The following is a 27948-nucleotide window of genomic DNA, read 5'->3' on the forward strand; positions in this document are numbered from 1 at the left end:
CTTAAACAGCTGGACAAAATATATGAGACGGTGGTTTTCAGTCACTGACTGGTAGACATCCTAGAAGAGTTACCTCTGGGAGAAGGGAGACAAAGCAACAGCCAGCTTAATGTTTGCGGTACGCTTGCAGCCAGAGGTACAGAGAAGGGGAGCCTCAGAGCCCAGTGGACTTCCTGAGTGGGGGAATAAAGTTCAATATTTGGTGAGTCCAAAGCTGCTAAATTTCTCAGGGCAGGGTACTGAGGGGACAGAGAGAGACTCAGGAAATCTTCAGAGTCTTCATAAGTGCCTAACTGTATTAATGTAGGCATGCATGTAAAGTAGCTACCGATGTCAGAGGGCAAAACACTGAAAGGAAGCAGGTGAAACACTCCCTGGGACGGAAGTTATTTGCACCCCATTGGCTCTGTGAATATGCGTTGCACGGAGTGGAGTTACCTCTGCAGCGGGGCAAAGTGCAAAGGCCACTCTGCTCCCACTCTCTCAGCTCAGGCTGCAAAGTCCCACAGACTGGGGGACTTAGCATACATCTATCCCTAAGGCTTCTGCAGGCGGGGAAGCCCGAGACCACAGTGCCAACAGCGTCAGCACCCGGTGAGGGCGCTCTTCCGGGTCTGCAGACCTTGCCTTCTCACTGGGTCCTCAGGTGGGAGAGAGTGAGTTCTGGTCTCTTCTTCTCACTGGGTCCTCAGGTGGGAGAGAGTGAGTTCTGGTCTCTCTCTTCTTTTTTTATTTATTTTTATGTTTTTTAATTCACTTTTTAAAAATTATGCTTTTTAATTGAAGAACAATTTCTTTACAGAATTTTGTCATTTTCTGTCAAACCTCAACATGAACCAGCTATAGGTGTGCATATGTCCCCTCCCTCTTGAACCTCCCTCCCAACTCCCTCCACATCCCACCCCTCTAGGCTGATACAGAGCCCCATTTGGGCTCCCTGTGTCATACAGCAAATTCCCGTTGGCTCTCTATTTTGCCTATGGTAATGTAAGTTTCCATGTTACTCTCTCCATACATGTCACGCTCTCCTCCCCTCTCCCGTGTCCATAAGTCTGTTCTCTATGTCTGTTTCTCCATTGCTGCCCTGTAAATAATTCTTCAGTACCATTTTTCTAGATTCCGTATATATGAGTTAATATACAATATTTCTCTTTCTCTTTCTGACTCACTTCACTCTGTATAATAGGCTCTAGGTTCACCCACCTCATTAGAACTGACTCAAATGTGTTCCTTTTTATGGCTGAGTAATATTCCACTGTGTATATGTACCACAGCTTCTTTATCCGTTCATCTGTCAATGGACATCTAGGTTGCTTCCATGTTCTAGCTTGGAGGACAACTGCTTTCCAATATTGTGCTGGCTTCTCCCGTACAACAATGTTCCTTCCCCCTTGAATCTCCCCCCAACCCCAAACATATGAATTTGAAGGAGACACAGATACAGTCCCACAGAGCTGTGGCCAGCTCTCTAGGGTGTCTCCTTCTAGCTCCCCCTTCTTTCTTGCTCCTGCAGCTGGTCCCTTACTCGTGTGCTGAGTTTGTCATTGTTGTTAAGTCACTCAGTCATGTCCAACTCTTTTGTGAACCCATAAACTGTAACCTGCCAGGCTCCTCTGTGCATGGAATTTCCCAGGCAAGAGTACTGAAGGGGTTGCTATTTTCTTCTCCAGGCGATCTTCCAGACCCGGGATTAAATCCACATCTCTTGCATTGGCAGGTGAATTCTTTACCGTCTGAGCCACCAGGGAAGCCCTTGCTCTGAGTTTACTCTTTGATAAAGTAGTAGCACAAAGGGGAAACCCAGACAATGAGAAAGAATCCCAGGTAGGAATTTTATATTCCTTATTACAGCACTCTAGAAAAAAATCACCCTTTTGTAGCATGGTAACTAGTAGCATTGCACTCCTCTCACACGCTGGTAAAGTCATGCTCAAAATTCTCCAAGCCAGGCTTCAGCAATATGTGAACCGTGAACTTCCAGATGTTCAAGCTGGTTTTACAAAAGGCAGAGGAACCAGAGATCAAATTGCCAACATCTGCTGGATCATCGAAAAAGCAAAAGAGTTCCAGAAAAACATCTATTTCTGCTTTATTGACTATGCCAAAGCCTTTGACTGTGTGGATCACAATAAACTGTGGAAAATTCTGAAAGAGACGGGAATACCATACCACCTGACCTGCCTCTTGAGAAACCTATATGCAGGTCAGGAAGCAACAGTTAGAACTGGACATGGAACAACAGACTGGTTCCAAATAGGAAAAAGAGTACATCAAGGCTGTATATTGTCACCCTGCTTATTTAACTTCTATGCAGAGTACATCATGAGAAATGCTGGGCTGGAAGAAGCACAAGCTGGAATCAAGATTGCTGGGAGAAATATCAATAACCTCAGATATGCAGATGACACCACCCTTATGGCAGAAAGTGAAGAGGAACTAAAAAGCCTCTTGATGAAAGTGAACAAGGAGAGCGAAAAAGTTGGCTTAAAGCCCAACATTCAGAAAACGAAGATCATGGCATCCGGTCCCATCACTTCATGGGGAATAGATGGGGAAACAGTGGAAACAATGTCAGATTTTATTTTTGGGGGCTCCAAAATCACTGCAGATGGTGACTTCAGCCATGAAATTAGAAGACGCTTACTCCTTGGAAGAAAAGTTATGACCAACCTAGATGGCATATTCAAAAGCATAAACATTACTTTGTCAACAAAGGTCCATCTAGTCAAAGCTATAGTTTTTCCTGTGGTCATGTTTGGATGCGAGAGTTGGACTGTGAAGAAAGCCGAGTGCCGAAGAATTGATGCTTTTGAACTGTGGTGTTGGAGAAGACTCTTAAGAGTCCCTTGGACTGCAAGGAGATCCAACCAGTCCATTTTAAAGGAGAGCAGCCCTGTGTGTTCTTTGGAAGGAATGATGCTAAAGCTGAAACTCCAGTACTTTGGCCACCTCATACGAAGAGTTGACTCATTGGAAAAGATTCTGACGCTGGGGGAGATTGGGGGCAGGAGGATAAGGGGACGACAAAGGATGAGATGGCTGGATGGCATCACCGACGCGATGGACGCGAGTCTGAGTGAACTCCGGGAGATGGTGATGGACAGGGAGGCCTGGCGTGCTGCGATTCATGGGGTCGCAAAGAGTCAGACAGGACTGAGTGACTGAACTGAACTGAACTGAACTAGTAGTATTAGAGAAAGTTATTATGTTACAACTTTTGTGATAACCTACTTTGGGGCTAAATGACAATGTAGAAGCAAAATCTAATGGAAAGCACTCTGGCTTTCTTTTTGTTAACATTTGTATCACTGAGTGGTAAGGCTCTATTGCCCACTTGTCCCCACCTCCTAATTACAGGGGAGGTAGGCAGTAGCCATTGAACTACCTCCTGAGTGCTGGCCTTGCAAATCCAAACCTATAAAGCAATGACAAATGTTACATTTTGTAACAGGGCAGGACAATAACCAAATTTAAAACAAACAAAAGAAAACTGACTAAAAAGCTTTTTTTTCACATTGCACCAAACCTATAATTCATTAGCACACCATTTCTCACTTCCCATAAGAAACCAAAAACACTGATGATGTATATTACATGTCAGCATTCAACAAAATCATTTAAGAACCATAAATTTGAATGTGTGCAGAAATTTTGTATCTTTTTTTTCATGAGAAGGGTGCTTTCCCCTTTTGGGGGAGTTATGCTTTAGATGGATTTTGCCAACACTGACTCTGAACTCAGCACCTTCTGGGGTGTTTCAGAATTTATGCCCCACTCCACATTTTTCAGCCCCATTATTTCCTTGTAAGCTTTGCCACTGGGAAGTAACCCAAAAAGGAAGGAAAAAAAAAATTTCTTTTTTTCCTTCCCCAAGTATCTTAAAAGTCGAGTAAGAAAAATGAAATGACCAACAATGACTCCCAAGGGGAATCTGAGAAACAGGGAAGATTCATGGGGGTTTCTTAATGCAAGAGCGTTTCCTCTCTATATTCACAGCCCACGAGGACGTCAGCACCCACGGTCTGGAGGATGCAGGGGTCTGAGATGTGCTTACACTCCTGTGGAGACAGCTAATGGGATCGGGCGTCTGCCCAGAGCACAGGGGAACACACTATGCCGTTCCTCCTAGCGCAAGCACCACCAAAGGTTTTCCACACCCCAGCCAACTGGCTTAACTGCTCTGAAACAGGATCCAAGTCAACACTGGTTGAATGTCAAGGACATGGCAGAATATATTCCATCACTGTTTCCCTGAGAAACGATCCACAAAAAATGATGCGCCCTGCAGGGGAAGTGGTCGGGGCAAGCACACTGCAGCGCTGAGCACACTCTGTGCACACCCTGCATGATTACCGCTCACTCTGCCTTGACTGAGCCAGCTGCTGTCTGAATGTGCGTGTCCCCTGCCCACATTCTCCTGTTGAAAGCCTGACCTCCGATGTGATGGGATGAGGAGGCGGGGCCTTTGGGAGGTGATCAGGTCATGAAGGTGGAGCCCTCCTGAACGGAATCAGTGCTGTCCGGGAACAGGCCCTCCTTCCATGGGAGGACAGACCAGAAGCCCGTGGCCCAGAAGAGAGCCCTCAGGGTGCTGTGCCCGCACCCTGATCTCAGACTCCAGAACCGGGAGCAACACATCTCTGCTGTTTACAAGCTCCCTGGTCTGTGGTGTTTTGTTGTAGCAGCCAGAACAGACTAAGACGGAGCACATAACAGCAAGGGCAGGAGGAAGAGAGACGTTTGGATCACGGAGCATTTATAATCCAGCAAATTGCAAAACAAATCACACTCGCACTCTTGTAACAGTATAAATCCCTTACTGAAGACCATGGGAGCTGAGGAAAACAGGGAGGGAAGCCAAGAAGGACTGTGTTACAGCTAGGAAGTGAGGTGTCTAGGCAAGCAGGGTACTGCAAATTTATCTCATCGGCCCAGGGACCAGTGGGTGGGTGGGAAACACAGGACTAAAAATTTACTTTTAAGAAAAAAATCATTTCCATACAGTTAACCTTTTGTTTAAGCATGATATATAAGTGAAAAAAACACCTCCAAGACTCTGCTTCATTGTGAAAAGCTGCTGGTGGAATAGACTGAAGAAGTGTGAGCAGTATAAATCCATCTCCATGTTCAGGGTTTGGAATTAGATTATACACACAGACATGCGATCTTTCCATTTAGCACAAGTGACCTCTTCTCTTTTGCCTTATTGGATCTTAATCCGAAAGTTCTACTGGCCTTTCATGAAAAGAAAAACCAGCAACAAAAGCCACTTGACAGAGGGTTGGCTATTTTCAGTGCTATTGTTATGACAACTGACTTCCAAAAGGATTATTGGGAAGGGGGGAAAAAAGGCCATCTCTGAAATCTACATCAAGTTGTTAAGGCAACAAGAACGAGATTAAATCTAGAAATGTTCGATCTGCCGCCCCCTCCCTCCCCCCTATTAACCACCCCGCATGTTCTCGATGGCCTTGCCAACTAGCTGAAATCATCACTACATCTCTGCCACCCTGTCCCAGCAATCAAGGAGAAGTGTGGATTTGAAGAATGGGATGCTGTATGGATTTATGCGTAGGTTAGATTAGTATGTCTGTGGGCTCATGTGCAATTCTGCAAACAGTTCATCACATTTCCCCCTTAAATTCTGTTTGTCAGATTTAACCAAGGAGGTGGCAATCCTTTATTCAGATGAAAAAAAAAAAAAAAAAAGGACATTGGGGAAATCTCCAGTGGCATTTGTTAGGTTTCAGGAAGCAAAGACTGGAGGAAGGGCACCCCAAAAGAAAGAGGCAGCACTCACAGAAGCACAGAGCTGGAGGGTTACGGGATGCATGACTGGTCATAGAGACGCCCAGGAGAAGAGGGGGATAAGGCTTGAGAAATACTGAGGACATCTGACATCTTGAAGAGCCACGTTGTGAACATGGAAATGAGGAGCAGGCAGAGGGGAGCTTTCCTGGGAGGAAAGCAGCATCTGTGAGAAGGGATGGGGCTGGCTGGAGCAGCGACAGTCAACCCTCGTGTCGGTAGTCGAGGGTGAAGATTCTGACCGTGAGGATGGCGCTGAGGGCAGACAGGGGCCCGTGCCTGTGACGGGAGGATTCTCTGCAGTCTGGGAATAATTGTGATGGGAGCCGAGCTGGAGAGGAAGGTGGCAGGGGAAGGAAGCATGGTGGGAGAAGAAAGTTCAGAGTGAAGAACAGTTTAGGGCTGCAGGCTACGTGTTCTACTTTAAGATGTGTTCAGTAGGCAGTGCGGAGAAGGCAATGGCACCCCACTCCAGTACTCTTGCCTGGAAAATCCCATGGATGGAGGAGCCTGGTGGGCTGCAGTCCATGGGGTCACTAAGGGTCGGACATAACTGAGCAACTTCACTTTCACTTTTTAACTTTCATGCATTGGAGAAGGAAATGGCATCCCACTCCAGTGTTCTTGCCTGGAGAATCCCAGGGTTGGGGGAGCCTGGTGGGCTGCTGTCTCTGGGGTCACACAGAGTCGGACACGACTGAAGTGACTTAGCAGCAGCAGTAGCGGCAGCAGGCAGTGAGAAATTCAGGTGGGGGGCAGGGGGCTCTCCAAACGGATGAAGGCCAGAGACTCAAGGGTTATCACGACCCAGGAAGAGATGAGTCCCGACCATGCGACAATGAGAGGAGAGAGTAGGGAACCTCAGGTCCGACTTCAGCCTCCCATCCCCTCTCTAACCGGTGCTACTGTTGGTCTGGGGACGGCAGGACCTCACCCTGGTGAGCCGACCACAAGGGGAACAGCTCACCCAAGACCGAGTGTGTCTCCCAAAGGCCAATGCACTCTGCAGGATCCCAGCAGCATGTGGGTGATTTTCCAGCAGTTTCCTCCCTGCAGATGGGAGCTAAGAGGTGCTGGAGAAGCCACTAAGCTCTCACACCTGGTGACCCAGTTTCTCTCTGCCTGCCAGAAGCTCTTCCGGCCTCAGATGACAGGTCTGGAAGCAGCTTAGTAAAATGGATGGTGAGTCACATGAACACACTTTCACATTAATTCAATTCTCCTCTGCTGGGCTTCTGCAAAATGAACTTTTTCTTAAAGTGCTACATTTTATTTCACTAACAGGGACTCTGCCAGGTGGAGGAGAATGGCTGGTACCAGGGCGGACTTTCCCTAGAGGGCAAGGCTGGGCCTACAGGAGGCAAACCGAGGAAGGGCCCCTGGGAGCGAAGGTCACATTTTCTCCAGAGTTCTCTGCACTACTGAGACCACTGGCTCTCACATCTGGGCAGATCACCTTGGGAAGCTCTTTTCTTAAACAGATTGCTTAGACCAGCCAGCCCAACTCAATTAGAACCTCAGGAAAGAGTACCCAGGGATCTGATTTTCAACAGTCTCACTGGGCATCCTATTCAAAGACCCTTTCTTCAGGAATCACTGCCTTCAAGCATTCCACTCATGCTCTGTAAGAAATATCCAGGTATTTTCAATAGTTGCACAAGAAAGAAATTTGCTTGGCAAGGCCTAAGAGAATGGGGGGGAGCTTGCTGATCAGAAAAAAAAAAGTTCTAAAATCATCCTTTGTTTTCACTGTGATATTTATCTGTAATATCAAACCACACAAAACCTTTGCCTAAGACTGATGTCATTAGCAGAAGAATTTTGGATTAGAAGCAGCTGAGAAACTTCACAGCCTGAGATGGTGCTACGGTTTGGCTCTGCAAAATTGATCTTAGCAGTTTTACCAGGGTGCTGCCTCTCCAAACCTGAGTCCATTCCTGAATGAGCTCTAGAGAAACACAAACTCTCAGGCCGTGAGCTGTGCCTGCAGAGACTAGGGACCCCACATTGATGAAGGAGAACACACAGCATCCAGGTCAGAGCCATAGATTCCCTCGCAACACCCAACAGAAGAGGGCACCTCCCTCCCACCCATCTCCAAACCCTAGAAATCCAGAATGTCCATGTCCCAGGGAAGAAAAGAGGGTCAACATCTCGGGGAGACCAGCTCAGGAAGCAGTTCTCTCCCCTCCAGCAGTGAAACTGAGCATCAAAACCAGCCTACTTTCCACTGCATCCCTCAGTGGATGTCTCAACTTTTGTAACTCACAGCCCTCTGCTCCTGATAAAACCCTGGGAGACGCAGTGAAGAGTTTGGGCAGCGAGTGGGGAGATCCAGGATCAGTTCTTCTCCTCTCTGTTTCCTCATCTCTAAATGGGAACGGGTGGTCCTGCTCACTTAGCAGAGAGGGTTTAGAAGATCTGAAGGCTTCAGCAGGTCTGGCAGGGAACAGAGCAAGGGGCTGGAAACCAGGAGCATCTCTGCCCTGCCTCGGGGATTCACAAGGTCAGCCCACTGCCCCTGCTCTCGCTCTGCTCCTTCTCATACCTGTTGGGTTGCCAGGAGAGCTGTGGGCAGCCTTTGACTCTTCAAGATGTGAGAAATTTCACAAGCCCAGCTCATCAGCCAAAGATCGTAGAGACCATGCTTGCTTCCCCTGTCTAACTTTGGGTTTTTTAGATTTGGGTTTGTAGCTGTTAGTCACTCCATCATGTCTGATTCGTTGCAACACCATGGACTGTAGCCCACAAGGCTCCTCTGTCCAGGGGATTCTCCAGGCAAAATACTGGAGTGGGTTGCCATTCCCTTCTCCTGAGAACCTTCCTAACCCAGGGATCAACCTTGCATCTCCTGCATTGCAGGCAGATTATTTTCCATGAGCCACCAGGAAAGTCTGTGGTTTCCAACATTTTATCTCAGGGAATACAGCACAGATTCAGTTTTTACCAGGGTGCGACCCCTCTGAATGTGAGTCTTGCCTTAGAGTGTTAGGGGCAAAGGCGTCAGGATTCCAGGCAAAGTCACCTTCCCCGGGAACCTCTGGGAAGTCTCCCCAGGCCCAATGCCATCCCTGCTTAGGTCTGCATGATGCCTGCTGGCTGGCCTGGTCTCTGCAGTCCTTGGGCTCCAATCACTGGTCCCCACACTGCAACCAGCTCTGCCTGAGCCCAGCCAGAGTGCCTTCTCCTGCCACACACAGGAGGCAACAGGGGAAGGTCCTTCAGGCAAGCAGCAGCTCTTCCTGTTCACCTTTCTTGATGTCTTTTCCAAGAGACTCCAAAAGTGGCTTTTTTTGGAGGCACAATGCTTTCTGCCTTGTGCCCGGGTTCTGGGAGCTGCCGCATCACTTCGCCTGCCCAAACAGATCCTGAGGCTCTCCTCTTGCTTCTGCACATATCGCCAACTTCCGTGGAATTCCCACGAGTGGAAGACCAGCCCCATTGCTTCATTTGCATCTCCTCCTTTTTAAAATTTTAAAAATACTTATGGAACTGCCTCTGTGCTACAGGCTGACAATCATTCCTTTTTACACAGAGTGTGCTGAGGACAGGGAAACTCCAGTCCGGTGGAGCAAGGCGGTCCTGCCTTTGGCATTTTACTTATACACTCTACGTAAAAAGGTCAGAGAAATCAGAGACTCCACCACGACAGTGGTGAGCAAGGTACAGGTTACAGACAGACGATAAGCCCTAACCTGTTCGAGGAGCTCAGGAAGGGTGGCTGCGAGGAGATATCCCTCGTCCAAGGTAAGCAGCAGTGGCTGTGTGGACTCAGGAGGGCCAAGAGGAGCTACTCCACATTCAAAGTAAGAGAAATCCAAGAAAGAAGGTAGGTGTTGCTAGAGGGCATCAGAGGGTAGACACACTGAAACCATAATAACAGAAAACTAGCCAATTTGATCACATGGACCACAGCCTTGTCTAACTCAATGAAACTAAGACATGCCATGTGGGGCCACCCAAGACGGACGGGTCATGGTGGAGAGGTCGGACATAATGTGGTCCACTGGAGAAGGGAATGGCAAACCACTTCAGTATTCTTGCCTTGAGAACCCCATGAACTGAATGAAAAGGCAAAATGATAGGATATTGAAAGAGGAACTCCCCAGGTTGGTAGGTGCCCAGTATGCTACTGGAGATCAGTGAAGAAATAACTCCAGAAAGAATGAAGGGAAGGAGCCAAAGCAAAAACAATACCCAGTTGTGGGTGTGACTGGTGATAGAAGCAAGGTCCGATGCTGTAAAGAGCAATATTGCATAGGAACCTGGAATGTTAGGTCCATGAATCAAGGCAAACTGAAAGTGGTCAAACAGGAGATGGCAAGAGTGAACATTGACATTCTAGGAATCAGGGAACTAAAATGGACTGGAATGGGTGAATTTAACTCAGATGACCATTATATCTACTACTGTGGGCAGGAATCCCTTAGGAGAAATGGAGTAGCCACCATGGTCAACAAAAAAGTCTGAAATGCAGTACTTGGATGCAATCTCAAAAACGACAGAATTATCTCTGTTCGTTTCCAAGGCAAACCATTCAATATCACAGTAATCCAAGCCTATACCCCAACCACTAACGCTGAAGAAGCTGAAGTTGAACGGTTCTAGGAAGACCTACAAGACCTTTTAGAACTAACACCCAAAAAAGATGTCCTTTTCATTATAGGGTACTGGACTGCAAAAGTAAGAAGTCAAGAAACACCTGGAGTAACAGGCAAATTTGGCCTTGGAGTACGGAATGAAGCAGGACAAAGGCTAATAGAGTTTGCCAAGAGAACACACTGGACATAGCAAACACCCTCTTCCAACAACACAAGAGAAGACTCCACACATGGACATCAACAGATGGTCAACACTGAAATCAGATTGATTATATTCTTTGCAGCCAAAGATGGAGAAGCTCTATACAGTCAGCAAAAACAAGACCAGGAGCTGACTGTGGCTCAGACCATGAACTCCTTATTGCCAAATTCAGACTGAAATTGAAGAAAGTAGGGAAAACCACTAGACCATTCAGGTATGACCTAAATCAAATCCCTTATGATTATACAGTGGAAGTGAGAAATAGATTTAAGGGACTAGATCTGATAGATAAGAGTGCCTGATGAACTGTGGATGGAGGTTTGTGACACTGTACAGGAGATAGGGATCAAGACCATCCCCATGGAAAAGAAATGCAAAAAAGCAAAATGGCTGTCTGGGGAGGCCTTACAAATAGCTGTGAAAAGAAGAGAAGCGAAAAGCAAAGGAGAAAAGGAAAGATATAAGCATCTGAATGCAGAGTTCCAAAGAATAACAAGGAGAGATAAGAAAGCCTTCCTCAGCGATCAATGCAAAGAAATAGAGGAAAACAACAGAATGGGAAAGACTAGAGATCTCTTCAAGAAAATTAGAGATACCAAGGGAACATTTCATGCAAAGATGGGCTTGATAAAGGACAGAAATGGTATGGACCTAACAGAAGCAGAAGATATTAAGAAGAGGTGGCAAGAATACACAGAAGAGCTATACAAAAAAGATCTTCATGACCCAGACAATCATGATGGTGTGATCACTCACCTATAGCCAGACATTCTGGAATGTGAAGTCAAGTGGGCCTTAGAAAGCATCACTACGAACAAAGCTAGTGGAGGTGATGGAATTCCAGTGGAGCTTTTTCAAATCCTGGAAGATGATGCTGTGAAAGTGCTGCACTCAATATGCCAGCAAATTTGGAAAACTCAGCAGTGGCCACAGGACTGAAAAAGGTCAGTTTTCATTCCAATCCAAAAGAAATCAATGCCAAAGAATGTTCAAACTACTGCACAATTTCACTCATCTCACATGCTAGTAAAGTAATGCTCAAAATTCTCCAAGCCAGGCTTCAGCAGTACATGAACCATGAACTTCCAGATGTTCAGGCTGGTTTTAGAAAAGGCAGAGGAACCATATGTCAAATTAACAACATCTGCTGGATCATCGAAAAGGCAAAAGAGTTCCAGAAAAACATCTATTTCTGCTTTATTGACTATGCCAAAGCCTTTGACTGTGTGGATCACAATAAACTGTGGAAAATTCTGAAAGATGGGAATACCAGACCACCTGACCTGCCTCTTGAGAAACCTATATGCAGGTCAGGAAGCAACAGTTAGAACTGGACATGGAACAACAGACTGGTTCCAAATAGGAAAAGAAGTACGTCAAGGCTGTATATTGTCACCCTGCTTATTTAACTTCTATGCAGAGTACATCATGAGAAATGCTGGGCTGGAAGAAGCACAAGCTAGAATCAAGATTGCTGGGAGAAATATCAGTAACCTCAGATATGCAGATGACACCACCCTTATGGCAGAAAGTGAAGAGGAACTAAAAAGCCTCTTGATGAAAGAAGAGAGTGAAACAGTTGGCTTAAAGCTCAACATTCAGAAAACGAAGATCATGGCATCTGGTCCCATCACTTCATGGGAAATAGATGGGGAAACAGGGGAAACAGTGTCAGACTCTATTTTGGGGGGCTCCAATATTACTGCAGATGGTGATTGTAGCCAGGAAATTAAAAGACGCTTACTCCTTGGAAGGAAAGTTATGACCAACCTAGACAGCATATTCAAAAGCAGAGACATTACTTTGCCAACAAAGGTTCGTCTAGTCAAGGCTATGGTTTTTCCTGTGGTCATGTATGGATGTGAGAGTTGGACTGTGAAGAAAGCTGAGCGCCGAAGAATTGAACTGTGGTGTTGGAGAAGACTCTTGAGAGTCCCTTGGACTGCAAGGAGATCCAACCAGTCCATCCTAAAGGAGATCAGTCTGGGTGTTCATTGGAAGGACTGATGTTGAAGCTGAAACTCCAGTACTTTGGCCACCTCATGTGAAGAGTTGACTCATTGGAAAAGACCCTGATGCTGGGAGGGATTGGGGGCAGGAGGAGAAGGGGATGACAGAGGATGAGATGGCTGGATGGCATCACTGACTCGATGGACATGAGTTTGAGTAAACTCCGGGAGTTGGTAATGGATAGGGAGGCCTGGTGTGCTGCGATTCATGGGGTCGAGAAGAGTCGGACATGACTGAGTGACTGAACTGAACTGAACCTGTTCAAACGTCAAAACCTAAAATTTCACCCCGCCTCCCTCAGCATCCTCAGAAGGGAGCACGGTTTGCTCGTGGGGCCCTTGTTGTGGCTACTGCATGGAGTAGGTCTTGAATCACAGAGCATCTGTTCTTGAATCTTCTTGCCTCACTGTTAGGATCTGTGATCACCAGTCCCTGGGCAGATATTCCCACCAGAATGAACCCTTGCAGGTCCTGTCCCTGGCCATCAAGAAACCGCTCCAGCATCACTCTTCCCCAGGGTTGGGTGGAAGAGGACAGATGCTCGCTCTCTCTTTACTCCACACCAAGCTGATTTGGGCTCACAATGTTAGGGCTGTGTTAATATACACAGACTCAGACACACACATTTTTCCCCAAGACCTGCCTCCCTGTCCCCCAGCTTCCACATCTCCAGAATTTCAGAAGCTGAGGCTTTTTCCTTCTAACATTGAAAGTTAACCACTTCTTGCCCTAGGATAAGTCATATTTCTCTCAGGAAAAGCTCCACATTCTAACAGGTTTCATCCTGCTTTCAAAGGTAGACAGGTCTTTTACATCAGAGAGAAACATCAGAAGGCCTGAAAGGATGGAGCAGAGTTTGGGTGACAGAGTATTAAAGGATGAGCTGGCTGAACTGAAGAAAAAGATGCCCTAAGAATACAGAGATCTGGCTTTCCTTTCCTGAACAATTCAACTGAGAACCACATGGTACCTGACTATTTCCTGGAATGACGGACGTGGGAGGTTAGACAAAACCATCTGGTGTCTCCATGTAAGCTACACACTGATGGAAAGGTATCTAAAGATCAAGATTAGTTTTCTCTCTTTTTTCCAAGTTGAAACTCACACTCTGTAATTCAGTTTGAACATATTAACCTGGGCATCCCAGGTGGTGCTGGTAGTAAAGAATCCTCCTACCAAGGCAGGAGACACAAGAGATGCGGGTTTATTGTTTGGGTTGGGAAGATCTCCTTGAGTAGGGAATGTCAACCCACTCTAGTATTCTTGCCTGGAGAATTCCATGGACAGAGAAGCTTGGTGGGCTACAGTCCATGGGGCTGCAAAGAGATGGACACGACTGAGCACATACTAACCTAAATTCCATTTTCATACTCCAAGAAAAGTTTGTTCTGTGAAACCATGGGAAAGAGGAGAGTTCTAACTGAGCTTCCCAGAAACAGACCCTGAGATGAGGATTCAGGTACAGATGACTCTGAGAAAGGGCTCCCGGTGGAGGCTGGTAGGGGGTTGGGTGTAGAACCAGGACAGGAAGGGAAGAGGGCAGTTAAGGCAGATGCGGGCAGGGTCCTGCAGGGAGCTTGGGAGCAGGGATCAGTCAACAAGACGAGGGAGCTTGCGCTTTTATTCTTCTGTACCCACCTGCCCCTCAGTGAGGCCACAAATCCCCCCAGCACTTCCTGGTTCCAAACTGTGTGGGCCAGGAAGCACCCTGTAACCAACAGACACACCAGAAAGAGTAGGGGTGATCTGAGCGAAGCCTTGACATCATTTGCCACAAGGAGCAGAGACTCTAGTTAGAGACTTGGCTCCCAATACCCAAAATTAGGCTACTCAACTGCTCTGCACCCCTGATTCCTTACCTGTAAAATAGGGAATGTTATCATACCTGCTTTATTGGGTTATTGTAAGGATGAAATAGACAACACATACCAGGCATTGAGAAAGATCAGCTATTGCAATTATTTAGAGACAAGTATAACAGTAATTCTAACTGGGCATGTGGCTCTGGTTAGGTTTTGCAAAAAAAAAAAAAAAAAAAAAAAACAACTAAAACATGTGTATCCAAAGGTCTCAGAGATCTCTGCCATCTCTCAGCAACGTGGCAATGGAATCTGACTCACCTGGAAATTATAGGTCTCCATTAGGTGAAGGCAATGGCACCCCACTCCAGTGCTCTTGCCTGGAAAATCCCGTGGACAGAGGAGCCTGGTGGGCTGCAGTCCATGGGGTCACTAAGAGTCGGACATGACTGAGTGACTTCACTTTCACTTTTCACTTTCATGCCCTGGAGAAGGCAATGGCAACCCACTCCATTGTTCTTACCTGGAGAATCCCAGGGACAGGGGAGCCTGGTGGGCTGCAGTCCATGGGGTCACACAGAGTCGGACACGACTGAAGTGATTTAGCAGCAGCATTAGGTGAAATGAACGTGGACAACCTCTATGAGGAGTTTTAAAAGCACATTGAAAAGAAGAAACCCACTTGTTTGGATTGCACACAAAGCATTCCTTTAGCTAAAATTCACCTTTGGGTCTGTACGGTGCTTTCTGCCCTGTTCATCTCTCAAACACAATTATAAGGAGAGCTTTTAGTTCCGTAGGTTTGGAGCATCAATGTACTATTAGACTAGGCCACAATGAGCGAAGTTATGAGCCACGAGGGAGCTGTTTTTGACATCTGAGTAGCACGAAATGTGATTTTTCTCTGGAGAAGAATTTTGAGAATTAGAGAGAATTAGTCATATTTCCAATGGGGACTTTAACAGTTGTGAAATTATGAAGAAGACCTGACTCAACAATTCCTGTATTGCAATATGTCACCTAGCTGTCTTGTTACTTAAAATTACATGATTTAGGAGACAGTGACTTTAAAAAGAACCCTACTGAGTCTGGAAAGAAAAGGGAGATATGCAGACAAAGCAAGGGAAAAGTATAAAACTGCTGAACATTTATGGAGCTAAGTTTAACAATTCTGGGCTCATTTAAGACATTTCTTTCTTAAATAGCACATTGAATAGGCATGTTTATCCTCTCAGTGAGTTATATGTTCAAAATGCACTCATTAAACAGTTTTTTTTTTTTAAACCTACAATACTGAATGTGAACTGAATTTAACATGTTGCTAAATATTCAAATGGTTCACTCCTTTGACACTCTTTGGAGGGTTAAAGAAAATGAATAGACTCTTACTGGACAAAGATGAGTAAGCCAATTTACGACTACCCTTGTGCTATATTTTTCTAGCTTCTTCATTTTTCTACTCCTCATTAACTCCCTTAAATGAGCTACAGCTAATGATCAGGTCCTGTCCTTTACATATGAAAATTAGGCCATTAGTGAGCCTGTGACTCTTGAGGTGTTTTCCAAGACTGGTGAAGAATTTGAACTTTTTCAAGCACACACTTTAAGTTTCCCTGGTCCTCAGAAAGCACATTTGCAAGATGGTTGGCCAGGGTTAGTGGGAAGTGAAGAGATTCCAGAAGAGATGATTCTAATGAGCTTTGGTCTCATTAACACGGCGAGATAATTCAGTAACCTCACCAGGCACAGGCAACACTGAGCAAGTCTGAAGAGATATAACCAGCTCCACTAAATGATAAATACAAAACTAGATGTGGTATCCAGCTTTGAAGAACTAAACAAACCATTGAACGGGATAAGCACTTCACTCATAATCAGAGACTGTAAAGACAGCGAGTGTCCGTGCTAAGGAATTATTGCCACCTACCACCAATGACACCACCCTTACGGCAGAAAGTGAAGAGGAGCTAAAGAGCCTCTTGATGAGAGTGAAAGAGGAGAGTGAAAAAGTTGGCTTAAAGCTCAACATTCAGAAAACGAAGATCATGGCATCTGGTCCCATCACTTCATGGGAAATAGATGGGGAAACAGTGGAAACGATGTCAGACTTTATTTTTCTGGGCTCCAAAATCACTGCAGATGGAGATTGCAGCCATGAAATTAAAAGACGCTTACTCCTTGGAAGAAAAGTTATGACCAACCTAGATAGCATATTAAAAAACAGAGACATTATTTTGTCAACAAAGGTCCATCTAGTCAAGTTTAGTTTTTCCTGTGGTCATGTATGGATGTGAGAGTTGGACTGTGAAAAAAGCTGAGCACTGAAGAATTGATGCTTTTGAACTGTGGTGTTGGAGAAGACTCCTGAGAGTCCCTTGAACTGCAAGGAGATCCAACCAATCCATTCTAAAGATCAGTCCTGGGTGTTCTTTGGAAGGAATGATGCTGAAACTGAAACTCCAGTACTGTGGCCACCTCATGTGAAGAGTTGACTCATTGGAAAAGACTCTGATGCTGGGAGGGATTGGGGACAGGAGGAGAAGGGGATGACAGAGGATGAGATGGCTGGATGGCATCACCGACTCCATGGACATGAGTTTGAGTGAACTCTGGGAGATGGTGATGGACAGGGAGGCCTGGCGTGCTGCGATTCATGGGGTCGCAAAGAGTCAGACATGACTGAGCAACTGAACTGAACTGAACCACTAATGAACAATTCCAAAATATATACATGCCTTCTTGGGTGTTTTGCTTCTATCAAGGTAATCCAAGTCAAGTCCATTGAGAGGTCTCAGGCTTATTCCAGACAAATAGGAAAGACTATCCAATTCAACCCAAAGAAGTTTGCTCCAATATGTTGATTTCAGATACTGTTCATTCTTCACACATTTTCAACAGACTTGTTTGCTGTTGCTGTTGTTGTTTTCAAAGAGTTTGTTTCAACAAAACAATTCTTCCCAAATCGATCTATAAATTAAATTTATAAATCAAGTTCAGTTCCAATCAAAATTCCAATAGGATTTTGGATGACCTTGACAAATTCATCTGAAAAGTTATCTGGCAGAACAAAGCAGGGGAACTTGCGCAACCAGATATTGTTTTACCTCAAAGATGAAGTACTTGGAAAGAAAAAGGGTAATATTGGTATCAGAAAAGACAGATCAATGAAATAGAATAAGGATCTCAGAAACAAACCAGAAGAAGTGTGGGAACTCATTCTATGATAGAGATAGCCTTATAAATCTGTAGGGAAGGATGGGATTTTTAGTAACTGATGTCAAGAAAACTGGTTCACAGCATGAAGAAATATGTCTACGTAATGAAATGTAAAAATACAAACCTAAATTCATTGAAAAGCTAGATGCGAAAAGCAAAACAGTAGAGCAATATTTTTAAAAATATTGTGACATTAGGGTGTGTGGGAGAAGTTCTAACACTCACACTCCAAAGACATAAGGTGAAAAAGATGGCAAAGACAAGAAAATTGAAGATTTCTGTTCAATGTGGAATACCACAAAGTATATTTACAGGGGACAGGATGGGAGAAGAGAAAGGCAGCATCTAAAATGAATTGGGGTTAGTACCAGTAGTATAGAAGCAATTCCTACAAATTAACAAGAAAAATATAGGAAACAATTTTGAAATGCCCAATGGATATAAACAGGTAATTAGAGGAGGAAACTCAAAATCTAATAAGAATATTAAGAAATATTCAACTTCATTCACCAATAATCAGAGACACATAACATTAAAATGAATTTATGCCCATTCTGTTGGCAAAAATGTGGCCATCAAGTGTTAGTATGTTGCCATATAAGAAACTCATGCAGTACCGGTGTGAGAGAATATTGATTTTAGTGTTAGACTGGTGGTGATGGTGGTTTGGTTGCTCGGTATCGCCCGGCTCTTTTCCACCGCATGGACTGTAGCCCACCAGGCACCTCTGTCCATGGCTTTCCCAGGCAGGAACGCTGCAGCAGGCTGCCAGGGAGCCCATGCCAGACCATCACTCCAACGTATCTGCCGCCTCTCCACCACTTCCACAAGCAGATATGTTTTGTCTCCCCTTGGACTTGGCCATGTGACTCAGTTTGGTCTCACAGTGGCTTCCTGGGCCCTTCCCTGCCCCTGGCCTTTAAACATGGCCATAAGATCTGGTTTGGCCAACTGGAAAATTTTCCAACAACTCACACATATCCAAGGGAAAGTGCCGACAGCGTCACTGCACGTGCTCAGGCGGGGGGTCCACTTTCAAGCTCCTTCACGTGGTGACCAGCAGGGTCAGCTCCTTGCGGGATGTTGGACTGAGGGTCTCAGCTCTTCCCTGGCTGCTGGCCACAGGGGCCCCCCCAGCTCCTTCCACTCGGGGCGCTCTCCAGGACAGCTTACGGCACGGCAACTTGATCCCCTCGGAGCAGAGGGACAGAGAGTGTCTACCGTCGGCAGTCACTTTTGCACATCCTATTTGTTAGGGATTAGGCTTCACTAGGTCCAGTCCACAAGGGCGTGAGGCCCAGGAGGTGGGTGGGGAGCATCTTAGAAGTGCCCTTCCACGTTGTCATCAACACCATGACCCACAACGGTCAGTTACCACCAGGCGAGCAGTACCATTAATTCAACCTTGTGTAACAGACTATACATAACAGAGGTCCAAAACTTGAAAATAAGACCAAGTGGCAAGGAGTACCCATACACCTTTCACCATTACGTATTTGTTGGTCAAAGTGAAAATGAAGTCTCTCAGTCGTGTCCGACTCTTTTCAACCCTATGGACTGTAGCCTACCAGGCTCCTCTGTCCATGGGATTTTCCAGGCAATAGTACTGGAGTGGATTGCCATTTCCTTCTCCAAGGAAATCTTCCCGACCCAGGGATCAAACCTGAGTCTCCTGCATTGTAGACAGACGCTTTACCATCTGAGCCACCAAGTATTTTTTTATTCGTTGGTCAAGTGGTAGTTAATTGACAGTAAATAATACTAACAGACAATTATGTAGGCCACTTTTTTCTCTTTTAAGTATGTAAATATTAGGGCTTCCCAGTGGCGCAGTGGTAAAGAATCTGCCTGCAATGCAGAAGCCACAGGAGATGTGGGTTCAACCCCTGAGTTGGGAAGATGCCCTGGAGGAGGAAATGCCAACTCACTCCAGTATTCTTGCCTGGGAAATTCCATGGGCAGAGGAGCCTGGAAGGCTACAGTGCATGGGGTTGCAAAGAGTCGGACATGATTGAAGTGACTTAGAGCGCACATGCAAATATTAAGAAACAGGAAAAATCATGGCTTTTTTTTAGATGAATAATAATATAGACTCTATTTAACAAAACAGCTCCGATTTAGATTTAAAGTAAAAAAATACTGTGTGCTAAACTTCTCTGATGTAGGTTTGGGTAATTTTAAAATAGGAGAAGACTTTCAACATGTCCTCACTTAACAGGTGGGTGATCAGAGGCCCGGATGGCCAGTGACTTAGCTCAGGGCATGGCAGGCACCTCTGCCTTTGGTCAACAAACTCTATCCAGCAGATTCTCCTGCCAGAGTATAAAAGTGATCATTCCCATCTCCAAGGAGCTGCTGGTCTGATCCTAAGTGGGCTAGACTTGGCACAGCCTTCCTGCCTTTCCCAGGAAATTCTCACCGAAGAGCTAATTGCATTAAAATGTTCTGTATTTAACTTCCATCTCTGCTAACAAGCAAACTTTCGAGGCAGTGTCCATGTTCTTTCTTGGGCCAGAGCAAGACTCCCTTTATTTTGTTTCAACACTGGTTTCCTAAAGCTCTCTCATCTTTTTCAAGCTCCTCACCACAGTGTAAGTCCATGAAAAATTAACACCCCTGTTCAGCGGGGAAGCTTGCTCCTTTTATAAGAATGTTCTGGCAAACCCAGCACCAGGAGATGCATCTCCAAGCAGATCTGCCTTCGAAAGGCACAGTGTGTTAGCAAGAGTCTCCCCAGAGTGAGCGTGTCACCAAGGCTGAGGCAATGAGATTAGATTTCCTTTTCCTCTACTGTTCTTAATGGAGTTCTTTTCGTACGATAGCATAGTTTAGATCTATGAGTTTGCAAAATTAAGGTAAAGCACTGTAACAATGGACAAGCCATTATACTTTTTAGGACTCCACCGAAAGCTGAGGACTTAAAGTCCAAATTCTACCAGCAAAATGGCATTTGCAGGTGCTAAAAAAAAAAAATTGGTTTTATTGGTAAGACATTTTGTTCACACTAAAAAGTTTAAAATATTAGCATCAACTAGAAAGCATGCAGTGGAGGAAGCAGATGCAAGAGCACGCCATGTTATTAAAGTTCTCACCAGAGAGCATGGTTACTGCAGCGTTTAATAGAAATTAAAATTGCATTTCTTAAAAGTTAAAATTATTTTTTTGTATTTTAGTTCAAAGTACCAGGCTGTTTCTATTCCCAGTCACAAATAACCATTTGGATTAGGATTTTTTGCCGCGGAACTGATTATATAAAGTCATAAGTATATCATGTTATGAAATAATCCCTATGTACATGATACGTAAGTAACCCCACTGGACCTCACTTGGTGAGTTTTGGTCCCACGGCTGAATTCAATCACAGTTCTCCCTTATCACGCTCGTCCCTCTTCCCTCCCCTATCCTAGGCTTCTTGACGTCTCTCATTCCAGGTCTGAACCTGTTATACCTCAGTCATCTCATAAAATCACAAAACCACCACGTGACTCCACGGCTTTAAGGTAGAGGAGGGCATGGTCTTAGGAGACTGACACCAGTTGACCACGGAAAACCTTGGTGAGAGAATCTGTGTTTCAAATGCCTGTGTGTGTTTCTCTTATTCTTCAGCACTTGAGCCCACTGGGCTCTCTCTCTATTTCTTCTTCCCCTTTGAGATTCAACAGTCCAGACAGCTCTTAAAACCTTAGTTTTCGGAATCAAGCCAGATACTCAGTTGAGTAAATAGCCTGTCACTCCACAATCCCTACCTTTACACTACCCCATGTTTGGTATCTTGTGTCTCATTATTCAGTTCCCAAAACAACACTCAAATGAAACAGTCAGTTCTTGGTTCTGACACATGGGCTCTTCCTTTAACACAGTCACAGAGGTCATAATAACTCCCAGACCTTAGAATGAATAGGATAAAACCTATTGGAATTTGTAAAGCACCTTCACACATAAACGTGCAATGTTACCTTCTCTCAAGATTTCAGTAACCCACCACTTCCTTCCTTACGCTTTGCAGGTAGTAAAATGAATGAGCATAAGACATTAATTTCACAGAGAAACCTGTATGCAGGTCAGGAAGCGACAGTGAGAACTGGACATGGAACAACAGACTGGTTCCAAATAGGAAAAGGAGTACGTCAAGGCTGTATATTGTCACCTTGCTTATTTAACTTATAGGCAGAGTACATCATGAGAAACGCTGGGCTGGAAGAAGCATAAGCTGCAATCAAGATTGCTGGGAGAAATATCAATAACCTCAGATATGCAGCTGACACTACCCTTATGGCAGAAAGTGAAGAAGAACTAAAGAGCTTCTCGATGAAAGTGAAAGAGGAGAGTACAAAAGTTGGCTTAAAGCTCAACATTCAGAAAACAAAGATCATGGCATCCGGTCCCATCACTTCATGGCAAATTGATAGGGAAACAGTGGAAACAGTGTCAGACTTTATTTTTCTGGGCTCCAAAATCACTGCAGATGGTGATTGCAGCCATGAAATTAAAAGACACTTACTCCTTGGAAGGAAAGTTATAACCTAGATAGCATATTCAAAAGCAGAGACATTACTTTGCCAACAAAGGTCCGTCTAGTCAAGACTGCAGTTTTTCCAGTGGTCAGGTATGGATGTGAGAGTTGGACTATAAAGAAAGCTGAGCACTGAAGAATTGATGCTTTTGAACTGTGGTGTTGGAGAAGACTCCTGAGAGTCCCTTGAACTGCAAGGAGATCCAACTAGTCCATCCTATAGGAGATCAGTCCTGGGTGTTCATTGGAAGGAATGATGCTGAAGCTGAAACGCCAATACTTTGGCCACCTGGTGCAAAGAGCTGACTCATTGGAAAAGACCCTGATGCTGGGAAAGATTGAAGGCAGGAGGAGAAGGGGCGACAGAGGATGAGATGGTTTGATGGCATCATCGACTCAATGGACATGGGTTTGGGTGGACTCTGGGAGTTGTTGATGGACAGGGAGGCCTGGCAGGCTGTGGTTCACGGGGTTGCAGAGTTGGACACAACTGAGTGACTGAACTGAACTGAATATGCATTTTGAAAAGCCTCTTTGATAAGCCCAAAGAGCAATAAGAGAAACTTCAGAAAGTCTCCTCTCCCCCTTTCCAAGGTGGTTTGTTGGCTGAATCAAATCTCTCAGAATCAGATCCACCTACCTCCATTCATCTCATGCCTGCCTCTGCTGCTGCTGCTGCTAAGTCACTTCAGTCGTGTCTGACTCTGTGCGACCCCATAGACAGCAGCCCACTGGCTCCCCCGTCCCTGGGATTCTCCAGGCAAGAATACTGGAGTGGGTTGCCATTTCCTTCTCCAATGCATGCCTCAGTCATTCTACAAAGAATGCATTGACTATCCACTTTACAAGATGATGCAAAATATAGGAAGGATGCTAACATAGCTAATACAACCCAGTGCTACCCTAGAAGAGGCATAGAATCCAGAGCCTTAAAGATAACAGTTACACCACATGATCTTAAAGCAGCAGAAAACGGGAGAAAAAGTCATTTAAAATAACAACTTTCAAAAGTAATCCGTCAGCCAAAAACTACTCTGGTCCAGATTCATTCTAAGTCACAACAAGACTCGATAGGAACTGAAAGGGAACTTCACAGTAAGGGGTTTGTGAAAGAAAAGCACATTGTAATTGAACCATCTTATTCCTTGGCACACGTAGCAGCCAGTCTGACCACACGTGGAAGATTGTGCTTGATTCTGGTGCCATCTTTTAAGAGGAACAAGGACAAACTGGAATATTCCGAATAGGACAAACTATTCTGGAAACTATTTCATATGATGAATGGTTGAAAGAACTGGTGATCTATATCCACCAGGTAGGGAATAAGATAGCTACCTGAAATAATAGGGATGACTAGCAAGTGGGACTAGAATTATAGAAGAGTGGGCTAGACCGTGAATCAAGAAAAGAGACCTAGTCAAAGAAATGCAAATAAAAACAACAGTGAAATACTATTTCCTCATTCCTGTACCTCGGCAAACTGGGATATACACACACATATATTTATTTTTCAGTGGAAAGGCCTAGTGTTTTGCTGGTAGGAGAGGTGAGAAAAGCTTTTCTCATAGTTTGGAAATAAGAATCAAAAGCTTTGAAACTGCACAGACTTTTTTAACCAAATGTTTTCATATCTAAGAATTTACCTTGAGGAAATAACCAGAAATGTCTTCAAAGACTTTTGTAAATGAATGTTCATCAGAATATTAATTATGCTCACAGAAAAATGGAAGCAATATCTTGTTGCTGTTGTTCAGTCGCTCAGTTGTGTCTGATTCTTTTCTACCCCATGGACTGCAGCAATACCTACGTACCCAATAAAAATCTTGGAGTTAGCTACACTAATAATTGGGCTGCCCAGGTGGTGCTAGTGGTAAAGAACTTGCCTGCCAATGCAGGAGACATAAGAACCAAGGGTTCAACCCCTGGGTTGAGAAGATCCCCTGGAGGAGGGCATGGCAACCCACTCCAGTATTCTTGCCTGGAGAATCCCATGGACGGAGGAGCCTGGCAGCCTACAGTCCGTGGGCTCAAAAAGAGTCGGACATGACTGAAGTGACTCAGCAGGCATGCATACACACTAATAATTACAATATTTACAATGAGCAGGACACTGCTAAATATTTTTCTCGTAGCATGTGTAATCCCCTCCATAGCCCTATGAAGGGGATGTTATTATCCACATTTTATAAATGAAGAACTTCAAGTGCAAAGATGTTGCTTTGCTTAAGGTCTGACAGACAGCACGTGGTAGAGCAAAAATTCCACAATTATCAGCCCGGCCCCCCCTCTGCACTCGTAGCCACCACGCTGAGTGCCTGCGGATGTGCTCAGCCACTCAGTCACGTCCAACTCTTTGCAACCCTATGGACTATAGCCCGCCAGGCTCCTCTGTCCATGGGATTCTCCAGGCAGGAGTACTGGAGTGGGTTACCATGCCCTTACCCAGGGGATCTTCCTGATAAAATAGATAACTATTAAGGACTTACTGGGCTTCCCTGGTGGTTCAGATGGTAAAGAATCTGCCTGCAAGGCAGAGACCTGGGTTTGATCAAGAGACTCTTGGCCAACCAACCAAGAGACTAAAGATTTACCTACATCAAATGGAGAGACTGAAAACAAGGAGAGCCCAGCCTCTGATGGAGCAGGAAAGGAAGAAGTTATGTGTGATTAATATCACACACCCGAGTCTATCAGCAGTCCCTGTCTATACTCTCATACAATCCAGAGGAATATTTTTATCAATTATTTTGTAAATGCAAGTTCTTTAGTAACTCTAGTAGTATTTTTAAGAAGGTGGAAATCCTACCTCATCCATTTTTAAAGCGCAGGTGCTTTTTTTTTATTTGGAGCATAGTTGGTTGACACTGTTGTGTTAATTTCAGGCGCACAGGAAAGTGAATTAGTTATATGTATATCCACTCTTTTTTTAGATTCTTTTCCTATATAGGCCTAAACCAGAGTATTGAGTAGAGCTCCTTGTTCTACACAATAGGTCTTTATTATCTTTTTGAGATATAGTATGTGTCTTTGTCGATCCCAGTTTATCCCCCTTTCTCTCTAACTGGGCTTCCCTGGTGGCTCAGTTGGTAGGGAATCTGCCTGCAGTGCAGGAGACCCAGGTTTGATTCCTGGGTTGGGAAGATCCCCTGGAGAAGGAAATAGCAAGCCACTCCAGTATCCTTGCCTGGAGAATCCCCTGGACAGAAGAACCTGGTGGGCTGCAGTCCATGGGGTCGCAGAGTCGGGCACAAGTGAGTGATTAACGCTTAACATAAGGACCTGCTGTGTAGCACAGGAAACTCTGCTCCAAGCTCTATAATAACCTATGTGGGAAAAGACTCTAAAAGTCATGGATGTCATGGTATGGACTAATGTGTTCCAAAATGGAAGGAGAAAGGACTGTGATGAGCTCACTGGCAGGGTTAGGCATCCGTCTCCGCCCCTTTTGGGAGGACTCTGAAGAATTCCCCTGCCCAGCTCCGGTCTCTGGCCCCTCCTCACCCTGATGCCCACCCCTCAGCTCCTGCAGACTGAGCGCTCCCAGCCCAGAGGCTCAGCCACTGGAGCCGCTAAGAGCTTGCTCACCATCATCACTTTTCACTCTCCTCTTTCAACTTCCATTGTTCCGCAGAATCAGTGGGTAGAAGTTACTAGCAGAAGTATTTTTGTTTTTACATGAATTCAAAAGTCAGTTATTTTTTTCCTTTTCATTTTGGAGTAATTAGGGGAAAATTGGATGGCAGATATAATTACTAAGAGGAAATTCGAAAACAACTTAGGTCACACGGGAGCACCTTTCAAACGAGGTCAGCCTTTTCACTTCTTTCCTCTTGATTCTGAAGAGGTCTTTGTTTGCTGGAGAGAAAAACAAAGAAACACCTTGGATGGCAAAAACCACAAGTGCTGCTGCTGCTTCCTCTGTATTGGAAAACTTGTGTTAACATTTGACTCACTTGTACGTACAAGCACGCATTTTAAACTCAGGCTATTTTTCTCCACAAACTCCGTTAAGACCTATACAAAAACATAAATGACCCCGTGAAAGATTTTATAAATCTCTTTATTAACACCAATCAGAAATGTTAAAAATACATATGTGGAATTGCTTCAAATACTGCAAAAATGTTTTTTCATCGCAAAATAAATATTATATGAAGTACTCTTCTGTTTACTGAGTAATCCTCCAGAAATCAGCAAGTTTGATGAATAGAGAGGCTGTGAGAGCTGGCAAGAACCTGGGGTCACCCTGATCTTTTCATTCCTTTGGCTTGAACAATATCATGATTTGTAGACGGTGATGTTCTGCCAAAGATTTATGTGACTTCCCAGGGGAGCCCTGTCTTCCCATGGTTACTCTTGGCCATAAGCCCCTCATTCCTACTGAATTAGTTGTAAATGTGAATCATATCACAGTGTCCTACATCCTCTTTCTGTTCTGCCTGAAATTATTCCAGATATAGAAATGGTGCCTTCCTTCCTTTTCACAAAAAAATGAAATTCACCAAGCAAGCAATAAAGTGAAAGCCTGGCTCACAACAATACTCAACCCGGCAGACTTTACCCAAAGTTAGGAAAGCTAAAAGAAATTTACACCACAGCAAGGCAAACAACAGAAACCAAACCGAGTATAAGCCTGTTCCCAAACCACTTGCTTATGGAAAGCTCACCAGTCACAGCAACACAAGCAAATCTCCACCCTCAGCATCCCTCCAGCTTCCCCCCGTCCTCCGCCCCTCCTCCCAGCCCCTCTCTCACAGCATTGGTACCAAGAATGGTTTATTTCTAGCACAGCACATTTAGCTCCCTCTCTCCTTTTCTCCTGCTAACCCCATGTGATTTATGATGTTATTGTTTAAAGCAAAGACATTTGCCCCTAACAGGAATGCTATTGCTATTAATAAATGTCTTTATGCAACGTTCATTGTAATACTTTGGCCACCTGATGCGAAGAACTGACTCATTGGAAAAGTGCCTGATGCTAGGAAAGATTGAAGGCGGGAGGAGAAGGGGTGACAGAGGATGAGATGGTTGGATGGCATCACCGACTCAATGGACATGAGTTTGAGCAAGCTCTGGGAGTAGTGATGGACAGGGAAGCCTGGCATGCTGCAGTCCATGGGGTTGCAAAGAGTCAGACACAACTGAGCAACTGAACTGAACTGAACTTCATTGTAATCACAGAATCTTAGGAATCAGTTGGGCCAAGACCCTTGTCTTAAAAGGTGAGAAATACCTAAAAAATAAAGACTAAATAAATGACTTAACCCCAAGGTCTTATATCTTAGTAGTAGTAGCAGAGTTAACAGGGAAACCCTACTCTTCTGAATTCTGTCTGACGTTTGTTATTACTAAATACAAATACAAAACCTTCCAATACTGGCTGATATTAACCAGTAGGGAAAGCCTAAAATCCTGTTTGTTTTATGCATTATAAGAAAGTAGGATGACTAATGCAAAACCAGTCCAAGAGACTTTTCATCATCAAATATTTCTGAGCTCACATTTGTGCTAAACATCAACGCAGGCATGATGGAGCCAAGACTGAGTATAATGTCTTTGTCTGGCATCTAGATAGGTGCTTCCCTGGTGGCTCAGACGGTAAAGAATTTGTCTGCAATGCATGAGACCCAGATTCGATCCCTGGGGCATCTAGATACCCTGTGTCGCGACCCCGAACTACCTTCCCTTACCCTTGGCTATAAATGCCGTCTGTATGCTGATGATTCTGAATTTCGGTCTCTCCACTCCTGACCTCAGCGGCAAGCGCCGTGTTTGTACACCTAAATGCCTTCTTTACCC

General features: G+C 44.8%; 1 long non-coding RNA gene across 1 annotated transcript; it reads right to left on the reverse strand.

Moving 5' to 3' along the window:
• Positions 1–27897, reverse strand: LOC129647397 (uncharacterized). The gene is made up of 3 exons (XR_008712300.1): positions 27840–27897; positions 25944–26004; positions 1–75 (listed from the first exon to the last, which is right to left on the reverse strand). It is a non-coding gene; the product is annotated as an uncharacterized LOC129647397 (long non-coding RNA).
• Between the last annotated feature and the right edge of the window lie 51 nt (positions 27898–27948).

This window comes from Bubalus kerabau, chromosome 3 (assembly GCF_029407905.1).
Source record: "Bubalus kerabau isolate K-KA32 ecotype Philippines breed swamp buffalo chromosome 3, PCC_UOA_SB_1v2, whole genome shotgun sequence".
Taxonomy (NCBI): Eukaryota; Metazoa; Chordata; class Mammalia; order Artiodactyla; family Bovidae; genus Bubalus; species Bubalus kerabau.